This window comes from Bombus vosnesenskii, unplaced genomic scaffold (genome assembly GCF_011952255.1).
Source record: "Bombus vosnesenskii isolate JDL3184/JDL3185 unplaced genomic scaffold, Bvos_JDL3184-5_v1.1 scf7180000014535, whole genome shotgun sequence".
NCBI lineage: Eukaryota > Metazoa > Arthropoda > Insecta > Hymenoptera > Apidae > Bombus > Bombus vosnesenskii.
In genome coordinates this window covers 418,126-444,421 of record NW_022883506.1, presented here as the reverse complement: position 1 = coordinate 444,421, position 26,296 = coordinate 418,126, and the positions used below count along the sequence as shown (strand labels likewise).

Below are 26,296 nucleotides of genomic sequence, written 5' to 3'. Positions count from 1 at the left end.
GACTTCAATTTGACAAGTATGAAACGTCATTTGAATTCATACGATCTCTTTCTTCACGTACTTTCCCTCAGTTACCGAATTTAAATACAATAGATTGGCTTCGATTAGTTTGCGCAACCGGAACAATGTTATTGCCTCCAACAATATACTATCATTTTGCTAGTTTTTCTTTATTTTCTATAGCGTGAAACTTTATAAGCTTTAAATCATATTATTTAATTAAGGAATCGTTTCGCTTTACATAAAAGGAGGCACTAAATTAGTGCTCCAACATGAATCGCGTGAATTTAAGTATGCAATATATACGTTCTATATTATGCGTTGATAACTAAGGAAGCCATTTAACCAGTAAATGACATTTTATAACCTTAATTATAATTATAAATTACTATGCTATTACGGTTATAAAAAATTAGCTAAATTGAAAAAGTGTCGCCATTATAGTAATTGGTTAAGAGATAATATTTATTTCACGATCATCACAGTACCATATTTTCTCGTTCGAGATTCGATACTCGTGCGCTGTTATAGCAACGGAAATCGGTTCGTACTTACGTATGATGATACCCTTTGATAATGTATGCATTATCATGGATACGATAACATACTGATTGTGAGTATCAAATTGATTTTACCCAAGCATTATTCCTGTTAATATAGTCATAAAATGACTCTTACAATTTCTACACCATATTATTACACACTTTTCAAGCATTACATGCAAACTTTGCTTCTCATAAACATATGAAAGAATAGATATATTCCAATGAATTTTCAGAATCTTAATTTACAAATAAGAAAGAAATTACAGCACCTAATAATAACTAATAATCTGTATAGCGTTTAATAGCAATAATTAAACATTAATGATAAATAACGCGATTACAAAATCTGAATGAACTTGATTGATATAGAGAAAGTGATTAGAAGATGGTCGGCACGGATTCACAGATATTACATCACTGATATCGTTTCCGCCATAACGTCCATGGAGTCTGGTAGTGTGACGATCGAGTGGCAACGACCTGCTCCTGTCCGCCATAGACAAGAAAGAGTGGAGCTACGTGTAGTCGCGTCACGATTCTTGCCGGAGGTCATGACCTTGTCGATATGGAAATAATGGTGCGTTTGGGATCGTCCCCGTGCCCGTGCCCGTGAGTCAGTTTCCCGATCGATTTCAGGCATGCATCAGCGTCCATTGTCGCGTTCCGCGCACACCACAACGGACTTGTCTATTTTCGAGCAGCTGCGCGGCCCTCTTTCGAACAATGCAGCCCAGAGTAAGCAACATGCATGCGCGGATCCGATCACTTTTCGATCATACTTTTCGTAAAATGGTGACCTACCGCTGGACACCCTACACTACGCTCACTATCCCGATCAATATTTCTAGTTTACATAGTCTGTTTTTAAACATATTATATATTATTATATATATATTATATTATATTACATATATATGTTATTGAATGTAATGCGGAGGTTTTATCAAAATACGACTCGAATCGTCGAATCAGTGCGTTCATAATGTATGTATCTATATATATATGTAGTATGCCTTCATGGGTGATTTTGAGAGAATTAAAGATCTTATTGAGATTAAATTCCTACTTCATGATACTAATATGAAACGAAGAAGGCATTATGCCCCAAGTCATTAAATTGTATTATGTTAAATATAAATTAGGATAAGGTTATATTTTTAAATCAGAAGGAATAAAATTAAATATCAAGTGCTTTATATAGAAAAATCCTTTACCTTTTAAAATTAATTTCTTCTATGATATTAACTATTGGATTACCTCAGCTACCAGTAATATTCAGAAATTGTGCAATATTTAAATGACAATTCTAATCCATTCAAAATCAATCAGATCGTACAAGACTAATCGTATCTATTAGACGTAAAAAACTATCTTAGATCAAAGCTGATTTCTCGAATGACATCCACGTTAAAACTAATTCCCCTTCGACACGCATTGGAATACACGTATCTAATCGACGATTAATCTTCGCAAGGACAATACGTACAACCAATCTTTACAATCTGCCGATAACACGCGATCAAACGATCATTTTCATTTTCATTCTCCTTCTCCGGCAGCAGCGAGAAGTTTCGAGGTTCGCAGATTTAATTCGACGCGAAGTATTTCGTTCGGCCACGTCTAGGAGCACATGAGCTGCTAAAAACGAGCCACTCGGCAATTTAACGTCATTTATTTCTATTGCCTTTATGCGGGCCTATTACGTCATGCGATTTCTCTCTGTCCTTTACCGCGTGGCAAGTTGTACCCGGTCGCATGTATCACGATCGTTTCGCAATTCTTCCACGAGAGTCAATCATCGGACAATTTTCCAAATTGCCAAACATTGTTATCGATGAACACCATGGTTGATCGTTTTGCACTCGTGTTGAACCAGGCGACACGTCATTGTTTTGTCCGATCCGATATAAGTCGATGTAAATTTATCGCAGTTGATAAACACCGATATTCATAGAAATATTTTTTCTTGGTAACTCGTTGTGTTTCTTCGAGCAGAATTCATAATTACACATACATCTACAGTATAAAACAAGATAAAACAAAATACGAGGAAGGATATTGGAGTATTATTCCTGTTTTGTATTTACCACCATTATGTAATGATTTACCGTACAAATCATTTATCATATCTAACTACTTAATGTAATTTACCACATGATACAGATTTGAATGTTTTTTAACATGTAAAAAATTAATACAGAATTAGACTTAGAAATTCCTAGACTTTAGGAAAGCATCTTAAGAATAAATTTTTATAAATAATACGAAACTTGCGACAGTGAATAAAGATTCAGTAATAGATTTTTCAAGTCTTGTAACAAAGTTTTCATTGAAACGATTTTAGCAAGCGTATATTTTCAAATGTCACTTGTTCATTTCAAGCACGCACGGATAATGCTCTTACATGACAAACGGTTAGCTGTAAAATTAACTAACAATGACATAGATACCATGTTCTGTGAAATTTTTTGGAAAATTTCAGACTCTCACAGAGGTCATTTTCTCGTTTAAAAATTGTTCTGTCACGTTATTCGTATGTCTTTCTTTTTTCAAATTCAAACAACATAAGATATTAGCTACTATTTTTAAAGATAAGAGTGCTACTTCCACAGATTTATATTGGTCAAAAGAATAAAAAAGTGAAAGTCTAGTAAAAGGAAAACAATAATAGATGGTACTAGTAAAAAGTGAAATTATATTTTTCCGCGCAGACATTTCAAAAATTCTAACCGGTTCTTTGGTAGAAGTGATCTGAGAAAGATATGTATTATGCGTGCTCTGAAAGAACTAATAAAATTCCCACACAGTTCTCCAGTTCTTTCTTTCGTGTTCAAATGGACAATCGTGGAGTTTCGCAGCTTCCGTCATTTATAAATAATAGCATTAAATAGTAGCAATCTCGAAGGTTTCGTAAGTTTCAATATTTTTACTTTTATATTTCTTAAATGTGTTTTCTAAACAATTCTAAAAGATTGTTTTCTTTTATAAATGTGCAGTATATTCCAGTTTTAGTGGGAATATTCATTTTTTACTGAATAAGATTCTTTATTAATATAAATTTATTCGCATAGAGAAATAAAATAAAAATACTTAATATCAGTTATTAGAATCACTTATCGTTTCAATTAATCAAATAGGTCCCATATATCGTAACTTATCCGAGTTGAAAGTAACGTCCAATGATTGATACGGTCACTGAGGATTCAATATGATTCTGCATTCTGAACACGTGTTTGCCTCTTTAAATAGCGTTTTGTGCAAGGGTCAGTCCGTTCAATTCAAGATTCGTTCTTTTTGTGCTGCTAAAAAACGATTACTTTGTCTGCAGAGTTTTTTAAATTCTTTAATAATTCCGAGACGGAGGTTTCGGCACGCGTTGTGCGAATTAAAATCGATAAGGTCAGGCACAAAGCGCTCGTCATGATATCGAGGTGCGTATGATTGGTCAACAATAATTGACAACTTACATTTTGTGTTACTGTGTTGTACTTACTCGATTACATTATTTGATCTTTCTTTCTTTCCGTATCTTTTGTAAAATCTTTGAGAAAAAGATTTTTTTTCATTCTATAATATTAGAGGATTCAAATTGTCAAAAGAGTTGAGAGACGAGCCAGTATCCAGTCAGCTGGAAAATCTTATTCTTTCATAACTTCTTTCATAATTTTCGGTTTGTAGCAAGCTTGGGTCAATCTGACGCACCCGCGTTTTTTTTCTCCGCACACGAGATCTTCTGGCTGTGGTAAAATCTGTCAATAACCGTTAGCGTGCGGTTTCAGCTGTTTACCAAACAGGTTTGAATATGAGACGCACACCCTCGTTCCTCGAGTCGAATATGCACGTACATATACATATTTATGCAGAAGGACCAACAATGTGGTCGATTCGCGTGATCTATAGATATGAGGAAAAATTCGTACGCGATTTAATGAGCCACCGTTTTACTATACTGTGATAATGCCGATAATAGTTACATGAATTCTACGCAAAGCCAATAATTGCAATGTGCAAACGACATGGATGAGCTGGTTACCCATGACGTGCATGTACAATAAAAGGTCGACATGGTACCCATATAACAATATGGGTAATTATATATTTTTTCTGCAATTTCCTTTGATGTTTTGTAAAATATTCTGTTTCCTGTGTTGTTTTTGATATCATATTTTGATAAATCAAAATAGAAGATATGTTATGTTATTAATACATATTACATATAGCTTGTTTATGTTACATTTGGACAGATATGACTCGATATTATGAAGCAAAAGCTTGGATAAGACTTGTTCATGATACAGAAACATTTCACGTTTCTTTATTACCACGATTCGATGGAGATTCTCTTTGGTAAACTAATCCTTTCGGTCGGTAGTGATTTACAGTTTCCTTATTTCAGTTCGAGATCCGAGTGTTTTGTGAAATGTACTTATTATTCACAATACTATAATATAAATAATATACTCCTAATAAGACCTACAATAATTTTATCGATGCTGAAAACTGGCGACGTTTGAAGGTGGAAAATTAGAAGGAGATGTAAACTAGATGGGTTCGATCGTTTTATTATTATTCCATTTTGTATTCGATATTACCTTGAAAACAAAATTTTATTTTATGTATAAAATCGATTATTCGCCATTGGACTCGTATAACGTCTAGCCGATCGAAATTGAAAACCACACGTTCATGGAAATCGGGCAACATTCGCCGAAGACAACAAACAACATACACTTTTATACCGCTATACTTATGACGTAAGCGTAAACGTACACCTTCGGTATGCCGTGAATTTCCGAGGAAAATCTTACCCGCGAGACCGTTACTTTAAAACGGTAACGTAGGATGTATCGTGTATCTGAAAGCGGATATAAATGGATTAACTGACTCATACTGAGTCATCGCACTGATTTTCGGGGAATTTACGAGCCACTGTATGCCGGAGAAAATAGGTCTAATGGGGATTCGTTCACGACACACTTCCGGTACACCAAGAAACGAATACGTATATTTCATAGCTTCGTATCGGCGTCGAAGCTGTACCTGCTCCTAATGATCGTGACTAGCTATGCAGGGTTTTCCTTCTGGGTCGTGATCATGTTTTAGGAAATGATTTTTGTTAAGATCTTTTATTTCTATGCATTCAAGATCTTTCATTTCTGTGTAAAGGATTACGCATTCGGTAACAAATTTGAATTAACGCCATAACGACGGATACACTACGTATCATTTTAATTTTACAAAAAGGACACGTTAGATTCATTCGATATGTTTGTTTAAAGTTAATTTTGCGACCCTTTATAGCGAATTCTTTCAATTTTTTATAAACAAAAAACGATTTTGCCGAATGACAAAGTGTCGATAGGGAATTTCATATTCCACATTTTAATTGACAAGCAGGTCACAGCTTGAACAAGACAGCTTGAATAACCTTTAATCAACACTACGTAATAAGACAAGTTCCACACACGTGTTACGAACAGCTAGGCAATCTAAATTAAATAATCAATTTCCAGACTTCATAAACATCACCTAGTTCTTTACTTACCTAATATTTACTTTTCTTTCGCGCAAAACTGCTCAAAATAGAACTTTCTCTATGCCAACTCAATGTTCATTTTGCCATGTTTTACCTATCAATATTCGTTGTCGATCTTCCCGACCTTCAAAGATCAATATCCACGCAGAAAGTTGCCGCAGGCATTACAATTCAATCTTCGATCGATCGCTAGTCGCGACGATTCCTTTAATCTACTCAGATACGTTTTTATTTTATATCAGATTATTCGTTCCCACCACTTTTTCTTTCATTTTCATTCCGTTTCGATTAAACTTAACATTTTTATATGCAATATCATCTTTGCATGTTGTCAATTATTTTATTATAAGATGGAATCAATGTAAACCACAAAATCAACGTCAAATTCAAGTGATGTCTTCTTCTCGACTCGAAAAAGAATGTAACTAATACGCTTGCTTGGTCACCTTTGTTCTTTGATATGGAAGGTCATGCAAAATCTCGATAGTCTGGGCAAACGCATCGCGTATGAAATCCATATGGGCAAAGAGAGAGAATATAAATCGTAACGAGTACCTTTCATGCCTGAACGACCATAATGCACTAAATGATACGCTCGCGAGGTCTTTATGCTCAAGGTCGCTTTTACCGGCATTATTCGCCTTTTATGAAACGACATGAAAAAGAACTAGCCGCGGTGTGTGTAACAGGTTCCCTGTAATACACCGGCGCTCCTCGCGATGCGATGCATCGAATTGTAAGATTGTTCTCTGTTGCAGTCTTTTATACCTCGATTCAACGGGGTATCCAACGGCGTACCACGTTGCTTTATGATGGAAACGAAAATTAAGTGGTTGAAACGCGGCTGCGATCTTTGATGCTAATTACTTTGTGCGCTGAGTAAGGATCCCTTGGGATTGAAGTTTCTTGTCCTGCTGAGAATGCGTAATATGTGCTTTTATTTCCTTTGTGGAAGATAACTTGAGTGGTTCAAAGCTAATTATGCGTTCCAGAGAATCAAGATTTTTGTTTATTCGCTCAAAGATTTACGGATACGTATTTTAACCACAATAAAACGTGATATAACGATTCGGCTTTTTTAAATATTCAGATTAATTACATTTACAAGGATTAACGCTGGTTTCTGAATTCATTCTTCAATACATCAATTATGCTATTCTAATCATTTTCTTTTAAAATGTATTTCTAGTCACGTAAAACGATTTTTCCTAAGATCTCAATCGTTCACCGGCGGACTGTGGTTTTCGAAAAGTAAGGGCAGCAATTCACTAAAGGGTCCTGTGACACGTGATCCCTACCTGACTGCATTCCCAGAAGACCTCCAAACGTTCTCTCAAGGCTATTCGACTTCCTACTTCCAGAATGTTACACAACTTTGAATTATTCATTCCAGAGTCTCTGGTAAACGATAACACTTTCATTGTCCGTCATGTCACCTGGACATAGAATAATTTGGCTTCGATTAGCATAAATCGGCCATAATATACTTATTACACTGTACAAGTAGCTCTTTACCACGTTTTATCTTGTGTGTTTGCATTATACTTCGGGAGGGGTTGAACGATTCTAACGTTATCAACGCATAAAATGAATATCTTACAAAGCTTTTCTTTTTTTAGCTTTACAATGGAAAAATTATAACACGTTATTGTAGAGTGTTTAAAACCTCTCGTCAAAGATACAAAAGTCGAAAAATCGAAGTTTGTCGATTTATCAGATTGTAACATCTGAAGCGTCTTTTTAAAGGTCTCACGTTCACCTATATTATATATATAGTATCAAGAAGCATATCAGTTGCCTGTAGCGTAGCGTTAAAATAGTATTGAAAGTTTTCCGGTATTCTCTTTCTCTTTCTCTTTCTCTTTCTCCTTAATTGTAATTTAGACATTCCAAACTGTTTAAGCACATTAGAAAGTGTCTGATTCGCGCAGAGATAATTCTTATTACCTGTACTTCCATCAATCAATGATTCTGCTTCCGGCTCTATGAGTAGTTATCGAAACTTTTACTTATTTCAAGGACGCTCATACTTGCCAGGTAACAGTCCTTCCTTAGGTTCTGCTCTTTTTATCCATCGACTATGCTCACCTAAACTGGTTTGTTTTTATCATCAAATGCCTGTTTCGTTTCGTTCCGTTCTTTTTCTGCTTGAATTTTCAACAAAAATAGCCGTTCTTCACGCAGAAGAATTCCAAGTTGCATCCGTTGTCGTTGCTTTATGCGTTACATACACAATTTTCAATTACAATCTTATGTCTCGTTAGAGATTATTATTGTATCGCCTACGTGGGAAAAGTGTTATTAATACTAAAAAGTCTGTAGAAACTCTATCATTGTTTAAAGGTATTATGAAATTAAAAAATTAGAATTTTCATTAAATTCATTTCAATTTTACAACTCTCCCCTTACAGAATTACATACAGTAAATTAGTTGTTTAAGCACAGGACGAGATAATCCAGCCTAATTGTCGTTCACGATCTTTGGCGCAGTTTTTCCATGGTAAAAAGAGACGTAAAGCATAGATTCAATTTTATTACTCCAATTCAGGATACCGCTCGAATTCCGGGTAAGTTAAGGTAGGCCATGATTCGCATTGAATCGTAAGGACGAGATTCCCCGGCACTACTTTCTTCTTCTTATTCCAGAACTCGCAGTGCCGGATCTCTTCCTACCTCTTTTTTTGTAATACCGCGACGACGATGACGACGACCTATCACTCTCACCGTCTCAATACGAGATCCAGTTTCGCTGCTCGATCTCGTCTCGAGGAATATCAAGACGCCATTTACGGAAGGCGATACGCGTGCATTCAAATCTCTGGGATGGTGACGAATTCTCCATGCGTGTTATTTTATTCGAGCAAAAATCCCAAACAACCCCGTAACTTGGATTTCTATTTATCTATCATTCTGGTCGTTTTTACATATAGTTTTGTTTTTCTTTTTTCAAATTTTGCTTTGGAGCGAACAGATTTTAAATGAAACGACATGTTTGGATATTACCGCGAATAAGAGGCTACATTGTGTATATGTACTTTGTTCTCATTGTGAACAAAAATAGGTGGTTTTGTATAACAAAGAGACGAAAATTAGGATGATAATGGCTATTACTGAAATAATAAGGATGATTGGTCGTTACGCTTTACGAAGTAGCTTAAATGAGATTAATTAACGTTAAAATTTATCGATATCATCATGTACAATATTGAATATTGAACTATAAACTCGATTGAATTTGTTATCACAATGTTAGTTTTATGTCATGTTTAAGTTACAAAGCTAGAGTTCACAAGAAAGTTTAATAGAAAATTAATATTAGATATTTAAAATAAATAGTTAAACCTAATCGTCAAACGAAATTTACAAAATGTTTGCTAGATATAAATCGCGATATATTTCGTGAATAAAAGATACTAAGATATTAGATACTAAGAACCTAGAACTTGTTTTGAAAGCGACAACTTTATCACGACACGAAGTTGAAAGCGCATTGTGTGATTCACCACACATGGTGTATTGTTCTAGTCGCGTGGTTTTCAATTTTAGCAGCACTGTGATAGATAAAGTAGAAATATTCAAATCAATCGTGCTAGTTTCAACAGAGAGTCAGTGATAAACGTCGGTTATTAATCGCTATTTCCAAGAAAATTGCGTTTCGTATAGATCGATGATATTAAACCATTATTACGTAGAATTTTGATGCAAAAATGCCGTAATTTTAAACAATTTAAATTTTCTGATAATACAATACACTTTGTCAAATATTTGTTTCGATGAATTTTCTAATTAATTACTTTGTAATAACCTTCATTTAAATTATGTTAATCACCATAATTATGTAGGAAATAATCTTCATATAACGAATTATTATATAGTTGTAACAAAGACATTATTCGCTGAGTAATGTTTACATAACCGGCAATTATGATTTAAATTTCTAAAAATATTCAATAGGAAATTATCTCAGGTTATTTAATAGGAACGAAAGAATGGTCAAAGCAATGCTATACACATACGTCTCATATCGAGTATTATTTCTAGCGACTCATAAAGCTCACAATGAAAGGTATCAGACTTAATGAAGCAAATATTTAATATTAGAGAGCATACAATAATTGGAGCACTACTATTGTTCGTCTTATAGCAGTCTTCGTTGTGAGTGTTCATAGATAAATTTCATAAGCTTCGGGATAGTATTTAAAAATCTAGCTGTGCTCTTCGAAACGTATCGCTATTCGCACATTCTAATTGAATTTAAGCGATTGATCAGATTGTACTAGCAATAGATATTGTCAGAAATTTTTAAATGAAAAATTTATGAATGGATAAAAATCGTGATAGTGTATTTACGGCGCTGATATAAACCAAAAATAATCATCGATCTTTATCGTCAAAATTTTTACCTTTTATTATCGTGTATATGTTCGTATTATGGAATTATCAGAGTTAAATATACATTCTTCCAAAGGATTTATATAACCCTATTACGTATGTATATCGTTAGGTATTTAAGCTTGATTACAACAATAAAAAAGGAAACATTTATGAAGTATTTCAAACTTTAAATAGATTCCACTAGCTGTTATTTTATAATTATTTAACACAAGTAAATGTAGTCGTAAATGTAGCCATAAATGTAGTTTCTTTCTAATGTAATCGTAACATTATTTTTAGAAGATTATAGAAAGAGTAATGCATACACGGTTAAATAATTCAAAAAAAGATGTTTATACAACGTATTTTTCTTGAATTTTTACAATCTTGAGATACCTTTTTGTTCTAAAATACTTTCCTTAGATTTTCATTTTACGATTACGACGGTTACGACGCGTTTAAGAACACGAGAAATAAAATAAAATCGCCAAAGACAAAACACGTAGATACGTGCTAACTTTACTCCCTGCACATTTAATTCCTATCATCGGCTTGGTTAGCAACGTCAATTTGCAGAGCGCTCGTCGACGTGCAAACAGAGAGAGACCTACTCGCTTTTATCATATCTTGTTTCCATGCGACAATAAATTTGCACCTCGTGCTAAAATCACGCAGCTATCTCCGCTTTTCATCCTCAAAGAGAATATTAAACGCGTTCAGCTTGAGATTCTTATTGTAACGTCAACGCACGCTTTCAAATATTTTCTCATGTTCGGGAAAACGCAAGAGAGATGACGCATCAAGTTGTTCGATATTTTTCTAACCAACAACGTATTTCTATTAAATTAAATTTCAACACATACAAATATATTTATATATTAACATTGAAAAGAATCGCACCCCAAATAAAAATATCGAGTCCAATTTAACATACATTATTAATTAATATATTGCATACATAAAGCGTAAATAATGATTTAACTTAACGTAGCTGTATTTCTCGTAAATATATGTGCTTTACGTTCATGTATATTTAGTAGAGTGAAAACGAGTATAATATAAACTTTAATTTGCAGTACATTTCATTTAAAATGCGAGTAACGGACAATATGATTAGAAAGTAACGAGGAGAAATTACTATAGCAAGAATAAATTCTAATTTTTTGCTTTCTATCTCATTGAAGAACAATTCGCGTTCTTTCGACACCATTAGGTGCGTAATAAACCACCCCGATTACTAAGCAAATATGTCAATTTATTAGTTGTTCAAGGAATGATATTATTGGGTATGTTCAATAAAGATCTGGACAGTTACCATTCATCGTTCTATTACACGAAATTCGTACGACTGAGGAATTGAGGTATCCCAAGGAACTCAGTCATAAGGAACGTCGGACTTTGAATTATTCATGCGACAGGACAGCAGTCGACAGGTTTTCCAAGTGAAAATCCGAAGGTGTGAGTCATCGGTGCATTCCGAATTTCCCAGTCGTGTTTTAAAGGAATTCCAAAGCTGTGTCATATAAAGGTGGGAGTGCGAATATATGACAATGCGTTTATTTAGATACATAGAACAGTTCCAGGACATCTTAGAAGAGAAAGTGCAATGACCTAAACTGAGAGATGATCTCACATGTTGCAGGGATGACCACCGCGAGAGCAAGTGTATATAGTTTCATTGGTGAACCACGTAACAATTCGCGGAAATGCAGCCGCTAAAGTTTGGTGATAATATATTACGGCGGTTATTACGTTGGTGAACTCTTGTTGTTTCTGTTGTATTCTGTGTGGTTAGGTAAAAGATTACATTTACCGTAGGAATTTCAAAGTAATACTCACAGTGGACAGCTAGCTCCTTTTAGCGATGCGTCATTGATGATACAATCGGAAAAGGAATAACTGAAAATATTTCTACTATATCTCGCAATTTTTTTTATTAAATAACATATTTTGAGTAAAATTGGGATGTTATTGGCATGCGAATTTATGGTAGTACACTCTTATGTCAGTTTTACGTAAAACGGCAACGTCAGATAAAGTCGAAAAGCAAGTTTCAGCAAGTCGTTTCTACTAGAAAGTTAAGATGCTCGTTTGGTACGTTTACGAGCTCGTTAGGTGGATTCATCTGTTGATAAGACTTGTCCAAATACAGTTGGCTCGAACGACCTCCAAGGTCGCATTCCTCGGTGTCTTAACGTTTCTGATATTCCTTTCAGACATGGTCTATAGCGTGTTGTAAAAACCACATTATTTGTTGTTGCATCCGTTTGGTTTGCCAAAAAAATTTATAAAGTCTAATTAATATCTTTTGAATTTATTACACAGGCATACGTTAAGGAATTTTATCGGAAGATGAGCGAAAAATATTTTATTTTGCGCTTGAATTAGAACATAATTTCTATGCTCCCATTTTCCATAATACATGCGTAAGATTATACGTGTTATGAGAAGACTCGTGGTACGCAAAGGTACGCAAATATTTGCTTGCACGAGCACGATATCAACCCCTCCCAAACAAGCCGTAGAAACAATTCGCACGATTTGCACGCTAACGCGTGTCTCGGTTTTATCGCTGTGAGTGTCATATTATCCTATGGAATATTTCTCAAATACCGTTTTGAGTTTAAAAGATGGCTCTGGAAAAACGGATAGTGTCACTTGTTGTAATTCTTCGATTACGAAACTGAACAGTATGTAAATTGTTATGTAAATTTTGTACGCGTAGAGTTGTTTCGTGCATTCGTCGAATGTTCGTAGAATGTAAATACTACAAGATGGTTTTCAATTGAACACTTTCCTTTTCGCGCGAATCACGACGGATTAATTTGGGACATCGGTCAGATTGGTAAACAATCTATGACTACAAAGAGAACAGAGGACAATCGCTAAAACTTTTGCCCACGTCTTTTCGTCACAAGCCGCTTATTAAATACCTACGTTGGTTGTTTTATCGGTTTCTCGAAGAGCATTCGCATGCGTATTCCAGTCTTTCATCGACGTTCGTCGAAATCAAACGAACTTTGACTTTTCTCGTCGTGATGAAAAAACAATTTTTAGAAAAATCGCTCCAAAACATTTATAGATATATGATTCAAGAATGTGTATAATGCAACGCTTTTATTCATCTTCGTGCATAAGTAAGTCCGTAAAGATCTGTTATCTTCAACTCCGTATTAGCGATTTATCGTTGCGCGACTTTCATTTTCAATAATCGTGATCGTTTCATCCGTGATCGGCGGAGGATTAATCGAACGGTAATTTCTTTGATTCCGATCACGGATGAAAAGTCACGACAATCGACGGAACGAAGCAAGACGATCACGTATAGATTAATAGATCGCTCGCGTAGGTATATACCGTCACACCAGGTTACCACGTAACACCGAGTCATTGGATATTCATTGAGTATCACGAAGGCCGATAATGATAATCCGTTGGAAGAATGTTGTGGTTGTGGACACCACAGTTATGCAAGACAACTAACCACATGACAATTTGTTCTCCGTTGGTCACCCGTTACTGTCAGTATCGGTGATATGTTCTTGGCATAAGATGATCACGGAAGCGACGGAGCTCCGTAAAAGTATGTCTACTGTTAGATTCAATGCTAGAAAAATAACATAGCCTATGTCTTTATGCTCTAAACTCAGGATGGCTGGAGCTGACTCGTGCATTTATTATCTCCGTATTCGATAATTTTGATCTGGTGTCTTTCGCACGACGCAGCGTGAACTTTACGGTCTGCTTTATTAATTATTCGTTTTATATCCGCGTAAAAGATGACGCATGAGGCCCAACACACACACACACACAGAGTAATATAGACCAAAGTTGTACATCAAAAATATACAATGTGCACGTAACTAACAGCGAAGCTCTAGTGCATCGTGCTCGCGGAAGTCGTGAGATCACGCACGCTGCGCAAGAATTTTATTTGAACTTCGAGAAGAGGAAAGTGGAAGACATTAAAATAGGAATGTGTATATGGCAAATTTTTAAAAAAGCTTGAAAGGGATGTACTTTTTCTGATAACAGTAAAAAATATGTGGTAATTATATTTTCGAAACTTTAATTAATAGATAATATACGGAGATAAAATATACGTGATTTGTTACTTCTAACGTTGAGAAATATGTATAAAGACGATAATTTCTACTTCTGGCGCACCTTTTATGTTAGGACCGATGCGATATATCTTCAATTTTAACTTATATCGTTAAATGAAATCAGTTATGTGTTGTGAAAAGCATCAAATAGGGGATATAATGCATGGGATAAATATAGTTCGATTTTTACAACAGAAATATTACGAATCTTCTACTTCAAAATTATATGCGGAGATTTTAAGGCCTTGCTTATACAGAGTGCGGGCATACAAGTGACGACAAGGCGGAAGAAAACAAGTCAAGCTTATAAACTTATATGAAATAAGCCATACAGCGACTGGGCGGCGACGCTGAGAAGCAGAGCGATAACCGATTTCTGTCGCACTGCTTTCGTTATTATATATGTTATTTTAAAAGATATCCAAGCGGCAAATACATAGATGGTAACAATAAATACGGAGAATTATTTTGATATCGAGCCTTTAATAACTGTGGTGCAATGTAGATCGATTTTATGGCAAGATAAACATAAAGATTATAGAATTATGTCTATGACAGGGAAAATATGGAAAGAAGAAAATAAGGGCGACATGATTTTGTCGCCCGTCTGTATGTTCATATGCAACTCAATGTTGCTGCCGCAGATGCCAATTTTATCGCTTTCCGTATAATCACGGCCTAAGACAAGCGTCGCTCCACGGCAAGATTCTCCATTTCGACGTCGTAAAATTTGAAACTCCCACTTTCCTTCCTCTTGTTCAGACAACTTATTTCATCACGAAGTAAAAGCTACAGCGTAGTGTCACCGACACAGTTATGAGAGCAGACAGTAAAAGCTAGTTCAATCTGCCGAAAGATTGTTAACATAGCTAGCCGGCAGAGCAAGAAGTATTTTCGAGGAAGTTTTCTTGTTACGATACATTCTCTAACCCCTGCTCGTATTGATTCTGTTTGCTAAAATCTTTTAGTCTTACACAGAAAATGACCGCCAAAAATAATGTACTTTCTCAAAATTATCCCTCTTATAGAAAATTAACAAACGATTCGAAGTAATTATTACAAAAAATTTCAACCAAGAAAAAGTATAAAAAAATTCTCGATACTTTCTTTATCTATTATACACACATGTATCTGCTTGTACCGCTCCCCTTGAATTCACTTCTCGAACGATCAAATAAACTACTCTTAAATTGACCGATATCATCGATCAAGTTGTTGCTAGCGACACGTTGTTTTCCATCATTAAATTTTCCAAGAAAATATAGTCACAAGTTGATGTAACGTGTCTAATTGGCACAGTTTTTGATACGACTGATACACACCAGTCACTGGGTCAACGTTCGTTTCTTATTAGCGACAATTAACACTCGTACATAAAAACATTTATCTGTGACGTCACTATCATTATACGCGGAACAATCGTACGTACAGCAATTTCTTCGACGAGACTGCACCAAAGATCGTCGGGTCGGAATTCGAGAAAATTAGTAATATCCACATTTCGCAATTATTCATAATAATATTGGATAATCCATTTCGTAAGTAAATGTTACTTATGAAACGACCAATAATAGTCGAACATCATAGCTTGTTAGCCTATATAGCCATAATTTATACTTTATTCGCGTTCCTAATCTAGCATTCACATTTTCCCCCAATTTTTTGCAACTACTATATCCCGTAATTAGCAGCCGCGTTATCGATAATTAATATCCATGTAACAAGGACACGAAGGAACTGAATTTCCGCAACGCGTTCTTCGCAGAAATTGACAGCGGAAAGGAAAGTAAATTTTTCGTTAAAAGATATTGCTGACCCAACGTGAAAGTCTCTAGTAAGAGATATTCGAACTATAGTCGAATGATATTAAATGATATACCAACGTGGAATAATGATCATAGTATGTTTTATGAGCGATTGATCCTGTAGGATATTGTGGCGAATTTTATCGATCAAAAGTTGAAAATTATCTGATTGCTCTTTTATATTTCCCAAGCAAATTCAAAGATTTTTCTAGGAATTCCTCGTACTTTAACAAAATTTAAACTGCAATTTAAATTCGCTGCAAAACGAACGAAGACCTACGAATCAAGAAGCAATACAGTTTCTGGAAGTTTACAGCAAGACTATTTAATTGTAATCCAAGGAGATGAAATGATGAAATACTAGGCAGAAAGATACGATCCGAATGACATTTCCTTCCGCGTGCGAGCAAAATGCGAGCTCATACGGGCTTTCGTATGGATAAATCAGCGTTAAAATGAAGTCAAGGCATTTAATTATTATCTGTAGAATAAACCGTTCTACCCCAAATATCGTTAAATTTGTTAAATCCAGCCCGATGACCGTTGCTACGACACCGTAGTTATTTGTACTTGGATTAAAGATCAAAATACTTTGTCAGTTATATTGTTTCTTTCTACGCAAATCGATCAATACAGAATGCGCTTAAACGTTTTACCTAAAATACAGCAACATCCACTAAAACGAAACAACGGTCTATTAACGCTCTTATTTCACAAGGAAAGTCTACCTCCTACATCACATCGTGACAATCAGTCACAACCCTTTTCTTTCACCGCATTCCTCGCATGCAGCTCCAAATTTAACTCCTCTGAAACACGTTTTCGTTCGACTCACTACCAGTCTCGGTAACGTCAAACACGTGAAATCATCGATCCCGAAGAAGAAATCCGTTGGCGATTCGAGTCGCGCGATTTACGCGAAATTACAGCAAACCGCGTCGTTAAGGCTCATTAGGTGGTAAAAAGTAAAAAGCGTCGGGCAGCGTGCGAATGCGTGCGACGCGTCGCAAGCGGAATATCTACACAGCGCAAAAACTGCAGGAACGCGGCCGTCCTTAAACCAAGCACGTTCGTGTCGCGATCCATCCGGTATTTCTGGTAATTTCTCCAGAACAATATAAAGGGCAGGCAAAAAGGCCCGGCGGCCACTTGCACCGTGCACGGCTCTGCCTCTCTGACAGATACGAGTTTATTTACAGAAACGATTTTACTGCGACGCACGACGACGAGACCGCGTCAGGTATAGGTCGCATGGCCGCCCGCGTCCGGTTCTCCGCATATAGAACATCCGCTCCGCGACGCAGCGCGCACACACGTGCTCCCACACAACAAGATGCGCTTTCATGCGCTCGTTGCTCACGCGCGCACGTTCTACCTACTTTCAATACGCTTGCCATATCGCAGCTACGACTTTTGCTCGGCGTGCTGCTAATACTGCTAGTATCGCCGCTCATGATTGAACTACGGATGCTTAGACCCTTAATATATATCAACTTATACAAATAAGATATGAAATATGTTTACGAATGTATGTGTAATAAACGAATATGAATAAAGAGAGAGATAAGCTACAATTAACTTGTTAATTGCGAAGTTTATTTTCATAAATCTCTTATGGGTGCGCAGATAAAATCAAGCAATGAGAAGTATACACATTGAACGCAAAGCAAATGCTCCTATTATAAATTTTACGAAAAAAGTAGAGAAAATGGTGGAAGAATTACATTTTTATTCGATAAAAACTTAACTCAATTCATTGTTGAAAAAACTTAATAATTTTCCAGAAATAATAAAATTCGTAAACAAGAAAAAGTAAAGAAAAAAAATTTAAGAAATTCAGTTGATTTTAGTGTGATATTTTTCAAAGCAAGGTACCACACAAAGTGGCATTTCAGAGGTCGGGCACCAGTAGCATGACCCCTTACAGATTCCATTTTTTACATAGACGACGCATGTTCGAAGTGAATTTGCTTTTGATGGCATAGCTGGTATAAAATGCAAAACAATTCGAGAAACAGCCGATATGCGCATCAAAAAGAATAATCAATTAATCAAATTTTCTTTATAAAATACATAGTAGGTTTGCTGGAATTATAAAGGGAGCATACCATTAAATATCATTTATATTACTTTGTATTAAAATTTTGAGTTTTTATAGTAAATTGTGATTTTTTATTTTATCACGGCTATATCACACATCAACCCCGCCGAAATAAAGTTTTGGTTTGACATGTATATTCGTCGAAAGCAATTAACTGGTTAAGCCTGTTTAAACTATCTTCAAATTGCCATCCTGTTTTGTATTTCTTGAAAACCAAAATGACTTCAAACTATTGATTTAGATTCAGCGAAGGATGTGCTTACTCGTGGAAAGGTGTGTCGAGTGCAGAATTAAACGTGATTGTGATTTGGATTTTGAGAGTGTAGATTCTGGATGTGCACGAAGTCTACGTGTATTTGGGAAACATTCACATCACTTGACTCTACAATCTCGGGACAAAGTACGATATCTTTTTAAAAGCAATTTGAAATGTGGATAAAGTAAATAATTTACACGTATATCAACATTTTATTAATTATATTCACGCTTTACTCTTGCTTTTCAAATACTTACACCATGTTATACGTACATGTTTTATATATTCTATAAATCTAATGTACATGTTTTTGTCGTAAAATTTTCGCTTATTACCATGTACATATATTTAAACGCAGACTGCATCATGGCAATCAAGCATGTAGCGTATGGAAGATTCGTCATATGTAATCAATTCTGTTGAATATGGCAACCACCTAATAAGGAATTCATTGGACGTTGTCATTGACGAAGCCGTTGCTATATCGAGATATTCCACCTTGATAGTACTCTCGATTACCTTTTCAGCAATTCGCGTAATAGAATATACAAAGACAGTCAAATGATGATTTTTATGAGAATTATTTTTAACATTCGTGACAGCGTTGGCTTTTTATACTCAATTTTTCTTATTTAAGAGTAATTCTTTACATCGTATACCACAGGTGAAATTACCTACTCTATAATTTAAGTTCCGTTTTCACTTTATATGCTCTTTAATTTTAACATTATTTAAAATTAGTATAATTGTTGTTACAAGTCGTTCTTAATGAATTTCGTTTTGATATAGATCTGTTCTTCAGATTATTTTTTATCTTATTGTTAAGTATTCCCCTTTGTTTCATAATTCGATTAATGTACATAACACTTAACTAATCTTGTTGCTTTCATGTTAATTCTCCGTGGTTAATATTCATTTCGCCTGTAATTCATCTTCTATTAACAAAGAGGTTTTTTTTGGTTAATGATGATATCAAGTTCAAGTCCGAACTTCAACTTGAAAATATCAATTAATTCGGTAAGTAGGCATTGTTCGGTTAAAAACTACGGAAATAAATATATATTTCGTTTAACGTGTTTGCTGAGTACATAGTACTGTCAACCTGTTCTCGAGGTCCCGAAAAATTTCAGACACAATTCAAAAATATATTTATATGTCGGAAAGGTCATCGGGGTCTCCCTTTTGGAATATTGGAGAAATATCCTAATTCAGACTTTTACTATAGCTACACTTCAGTAATAGAACTAAGAAATAGTTGTGCTCATGGTTTCTGACGATGGGCTTGGGCTCGAAGTGACACAACGGATCACTGAACGTAGCCACGGGAGGGACGTGTACGTAACAGAGGTATGGAATAATTATATAGCCCTCCTTAAAAACAAAGATTGACCCGAGAGGTGGGGAGAGGACTATATAGGGGCAGTTCCACTTGGACATACATAGAGTCTATTCCGAGGAGTACTACTTGCACTTTGAGTGACATCAGGATCGTGTATCACATCACATTCGTCGTCCCATTAGCCGTGGATTCGTTATCGAACCTGAGGCCACCGTGATTCGTGTCTAATCACCGCGATTACTCGATAACGTTGTAATACTTACGATTGTGATAATAAACATTACCGCTATTGTATGACAACCATGACTAATCCTAGCGAAAGTTCCTTAAATGTCCCTAACTCTATTCTTGACGTCAACCCGACATTAGAAGTGAGATCAATGCACCGGTTATGACAGAAGAATATACGAAACCCAGAAGAAAACCGACCAGCCGCATCGTCGAAGGTGTCTTGTTTCAAGTGTCACGAGGAGGGTCATATTGCGCCTAATTGTCTGTTATTGCGGAAAAGAAACTATGATTCCAATAACTAGCGTCGAGTCGACTTCTGAGTAGTGGAAGCGCCAACTGGTAGATCAAGTCATCTGTGTGAGTTGTTTCCATTTTACTCCGATTCTGGAGCCGAGTGTTCACTAATTAAAGAATCCGTAACCTTGAGATTTTCTGGCAAAAGAACCACTGATATAGCAGTAATGTGCGGAACTTGTATTAAATGTACATCTCAAATTTTGTCTATTGCATTGATGGATGCATATTGGAGATAATTTTTCATGTCCTTTAAAATATGATATCATGATTGGTTGTGAAATTTTAAATCAAGGTTTTGACGTAATATTACACAAAATATCCTCGCTATGTGTAAAACAAAAATAAGTAATGTCTGTAATAAATTCGCTGAAAACGAGATCGATATTAAGGAAGTTGACACTGATGTACATGGTAATGATAAAAGTCGATTAATTTCTCCTCTCGAAAAATTCAAAGATTCATTCGTTACGGGTTTTCTACTTACTCGCGTAAATACAGACCAGTTAGAAATACGATTAATCGATCCTAACATCGCCGTACGAGGAAGTCCTTATAGATTTAGCGAGGAAGAGCGAAGAATAGTACGTGAGAAAATAAGCGATTTAATTAAAGTAAAAATCATAAGGCCTTGTAATTCACCATTCGCGACCCCTATGTTACTCGTGAAGAAGAAAGACGGCCCAGATAGATTATGTGTAGATTTTCGAGAACTGAACGAAATGCGGCTCCGGATCAGTATCCTCTACCTCTTATTGCGGATCGAGTCGCGAGATTGCAAAAGTGAGATACTTTATTGGTCTGGACATGACCAGCGGCTGTCACCAAATCCCTGTTCATCCTAATTCTACGGAGTACGCAACGTTTGTTACCCCGACGGACAATACGAGTGTGTAACGATGCCGTTTGGATTGAAAAATGTCCATTTTTCAGAGGGACATTCTCAAAGTCTTGGGCGACCTCGCTCATTCGTACGTTGTTGTCTATTTGAATGATGTTTTAATTATTGCCAACTCGATAGATCAAGCTCTAGAAAGGTTGTACATCTCCTCTAAAATCTAAAAAGATCTAAATATCCTCGTAAATGCCGGATTTTCTTTTAATTTCTCTAAATGCTCTTTTCTAAAGACATCGGTGCTTTATATTGGATACGTAATTCATAACGGAGAAGTTCGCCCCAACCCGGGTAAAATACAAGCCTTGAGTTTTTTACCTGAAACAACGACCGTCACACAGCATAGGCAGTTCATAGATTTAGTTTCTTACTTCCGAAAATTCGTCTCTAAATTTTCACAGGTCATGAAACCTCTATATACGCATACTTCCTGGAACAAAAACATAACTTGGACAGATAAACACAAAAAGATGGGGCAAAAGGTAATTTCCGTCCTGACTGGTGCTTTGGTGTTAACGATATTTGACCCTAATTATCCGATAGAATTACATACTGACGCTAATTCGGATGGATATGGGGTTATTTTAATGCATATGATTGAAGGTAGAAATAGAGTAGTAGAATATTACAGTTAAAGAACTAGCCCCGCCGAATCTAGATATCATTCCTATGAACTAGAGACGTTAGCAGTTGTGAACGCCGTTAAACGTTAAACGTTTTCGCCACTGTTTACATGGACGAGAATTTCTTGTTGTTATTGATTGTAATTCCTTGAGGGCATCTAGTAATAAGGTGAATTTAAATGACAGGGGTTACAGTTGGTGGGCTTACTTACAAACTTTTAATTTTGACATTATGTATCGAGAAGGTAAACGAATGGGACAGGTAGATTTTTTTTCGCCGAATCCCAGAGACACAACAGGCAAGTTAAGTAGTAAGAGTGATTTGAAAGAATGTTATTGTTTCGGTCGATGCTTTTACTAAATTTGTATACCTGCATCATGCTCGTAAAATAGATTCCCTTAGTATTTTATTCGGCGGCCCCTACCGGATAATAGCGGATCAAGGAAGATCTTTACGGGTAAAGAATTCCAGGATTTCTATCAAGGTAAACTTATTAGACTCCACTTAATAACAACCGGTGCTAGTGGAGTTAATGGGCAGGCAGAACGTATTATGGGTACGCTTAAAAATATATTTACAACAGTAGAAACGACCGGACGGTCATTGCAAGATGCGATTGGGGAAATACAATTGGCTTTGAATTGCACCTCCAACCGCGTTACTAAATCGAGCCCATTGGAACTACTAATCGGTAGAACAGCAAGACCATACGACTTGTCGCTACCCGATAGCATCGAGGAAAAAGAAATAGACATCTCCGATGTAAGACGACAGGGAATAAAAGGAATAGAAACTAGCGCTAGATACGATAAAGATAGGTTTGACAAAACTAAAGCTAAAGTTAGGTTTAATCCCGGTGATTTTGTATTACGCAAAAATGAGAAAAGAAATCAGACTAAATTAGATCCAAAATTTAAGGGTCCATTTGTAATAGCAAAAATTTTGGAGGGAGATGGGTATATTTTAAAAACATTAGACGGTAAACGATCGTATAAATAGAGTCACGATAGATTAAGAAAAATGCCAGATAGTTGTATTCCTGTTGAGTCGGATGTCTGTAGTGATAACGGGAACAGTAACCATGACGATATGAGTACTCCAATCTCGGAAGATCAGTAGCACTATAGCTATAACAGCTAGCGGAGCAAGTTCGCTCGCGTCTCGGAGCAACAGTGTAAGGAAGCTCAATGTGACCGTGTGATGGATTTCACATGTGTTCGGAGCGATAATGTAAGAAAGCTCAATGTGACCGTGTGATGGTTTTCGCATGTGTTCGGAGCGACAGTGGAAGGAAGCTCAGTGAGGCCTTGTGATGTGGTTCACTTGCGTCTCGGAGCGACAGTGTAAGAAAGCTCAGTGAGGCCTTGCGATGTAGATCACTTGCATCTCGAGGCGACAATGTGGTAAAGCTCAGTGAGACCGTGGAACGAAGCTCTATGTGCTCGTGCGACCTAGTAAAACGAGATTCATTTGGGTACGAAATCGAGAATGGTCCATCATGTTATTAAGATCCGACTGATAACTCACAGGAGCACCTTGATAACACAACTAGCACCTTGAATACTAATCATAATTCTACTGATTTTTGTTTTCTTTTATTCCTTTTGCTATCAAACCTCCGAACAAAGTTTTGTTGCTGAACTGGATCCTTGGCTTATTTGGACATTTAGTTAAATTGTAAATAACGTTAGTTGTATCGAATCTAATGTTGTTAGGATGGCCGTGTCGAAGATGAAAGGACATCGGGACCTCCCTTTTGGAATATTGGGGAAACTCAAATACCCTAATCCAGACTTTTACTATAGCTACACTTGAGTAATAAAACTAAGAAAATGTTGTGCTCAAGGTTTCTGGCATGGACTCGAAGTGACACAACGGATCACTGAACGTAGCCACGGGAGGACGTGTACGTAACAGAGGTATGGAATAATTATATAGCCCTCCTTAAAAACAAAGATTGACCCAAGAGGTGGTGAGAGGACTATATAGGGGCAGTTCTACTTGGACATAGATAGAGTCTAATCCGAGCAGTACTACTTGCATTTTGAGTGACATCAGGATCGTGTATCATATCGCATTCGTCGTCCCGTTGGCCGTGGATTCGTTATCGAACCTGAGGCCACCGTGATTCGTGTCTAATCACCGCGATTACTCGATAACGTTGTAATATTACGATTGTGATAACAAATATTACCGTTATTGCATGACAACCACGGCTAATCCTAGCGAATAACGCCCCTAACCCTATTCTTGACGTCAACCCGATATATACAATGAGTGATAGGAATTTAATAATCATCGAAACCCTTAAAAATAATATTTCAATCTCGTAGAGTGCAGATATACAGTGATTTCAATGCTTCTTTTATATTCGAAGGGTTTTAACGTACGATAAATAATTATGTACTACTAAATATCATCGCACCACCTCTACACACCATAAATCATCCTCGAAAAAGAAACACCAATTAACTTCCAAATCTCTTGCAATTGACTAAACAAAATATCCACGTTATCTTCAAGCTTATCGTTACTGTGGAAATTCCATCGCTACATAAAATCAATCGATCTCTCAAGATCTCCGCAAGGTCGGTAAAAATGCTAACAACATCAAGCTTTATTGTGTTGGAATTTAATGGTCGATTTCCGGTCCGCGGCACTCGAGAACTGAGAGCTTGACGACGATAACGAAAGCAAGAACTCTGTTATATCAAGACCAAGAGTGGTATTATTTCATCGCGTAACACTTGTTTCGTGAGAACATTTCATGAGAGCAAGCAAAGCTACGATGCAAACGGCGTCTGCTAGGTTTCTTCTTCTTCGACTAGCTGTTGGTTACCGAAGTCTCCTTTCGCTGGACCAGCTCACTGCTCGCTTTTTGCTGCAGCCGTCTCCTTTTGCAGCTGAACGTGGAAGGCGACTGAAAGTGTCGCGCCTACGCGTTGTTGCCCCTCGATTAAATGTAAAACGTGAACCCGCATCGGCCTCACCACGATGAATCGCTTTTTTTCAGCTTCCCAGCCTTCGTTCTAAGAAAGACACGAAGGTCGAATTATGGCTAATTAGCATGCCACGTGTTGAATGTATGGTATTTATGGTGACGTGAAATTTTTTATATGTAGATGTGGTGTCGATATGCGTATCTTCCGAAGTTAAGAAAGGCGAATTCATCCATAATTAATATATCCATAATATAAATGTTCATCCAAAGTGCCAGAACGAAGATAACAATGTTAAACTGACTATTGTTTCGTGAGGAGAATATTCTCCAAACATTTGTCAAGATTACTTGTAGAATTATCTGTTTGGCAAACTACTTTCTCTCGTAAACGACATTATTAAGCGTGTTAACACCAGACTATGCTCATAGAGGCAACCTAGATTTAAGCGTATAACTACATCGTTATCTGCGAAAACTTAATTCATTTAAACTTAAGGTGCAATTCAAGAAAGTGACCGATGGAATTACTTAATTATTTGGTATTATACTACTGTCATGATGTTCGCTTCAAGATTAATTTATAATTTATTTATCAATTCACAAAATGTTTTCAACTATCCTTTTATAAAATTCGATACGAAGTAGTATAAATTATATAGAGTATAACATCTCGTTACTATATTACAATCAGTTTATTATTCTTCTTGTTTCTATGCAATAAAATTTTCTTTGGTTTTTTTAATAGGTTGTAAGAATTTTCGAATGCCATTGAAAGCTTTTACTATTACGATAAAAGAGATAAGATTGAAATAAAAAGAAATATAAAAAATAAAATTGAAATATTAGTGAGCAAATACATTACTTTATAATACATAGAATTACGCAAGTCCACAACTTTATCTCATACAAATGAACAGGTATTTTATGCAAGAAGAAAAAGGTATTATTTAATTATCAACCTTCGAGGTTTGAAAATGTTGAAATATAACTGTCTTCGAAGAAGGGTCGCACTCGCACAGAAGGCCACATTCGCATGACGGAATAATTTTGTCCTCGACTAAAATCACCTGCAAACGAGCAGGTGTATCCTTCGCGTATAGGAATTTGAAAAGTTTAACATTGAACCGAAGTTATACGGTATCTGTTCTGTACTAGATCCTGATAATAATTAAGACAGGAAATTGCGGCTCATAAACTAAGTGCTTTACGATTATGATAGTATGTTTTTCGAACTTTCGCTGTTTAAGAA

General features: G+C 36.1%; 1 protein-coding gene across 1 annotated transcript in view; it reads left to right on the top strand.

The window, feature by feature from the left end:
- Positions 1 to 26,296, top strand: part of LOC117240049 (pleckstrin homology-like domain family B member 1) — a 63,031-nt gene that overhangs the window by 782 nt on the left and 35,953 nt on the right. The window lies entirely within an intron of this gene.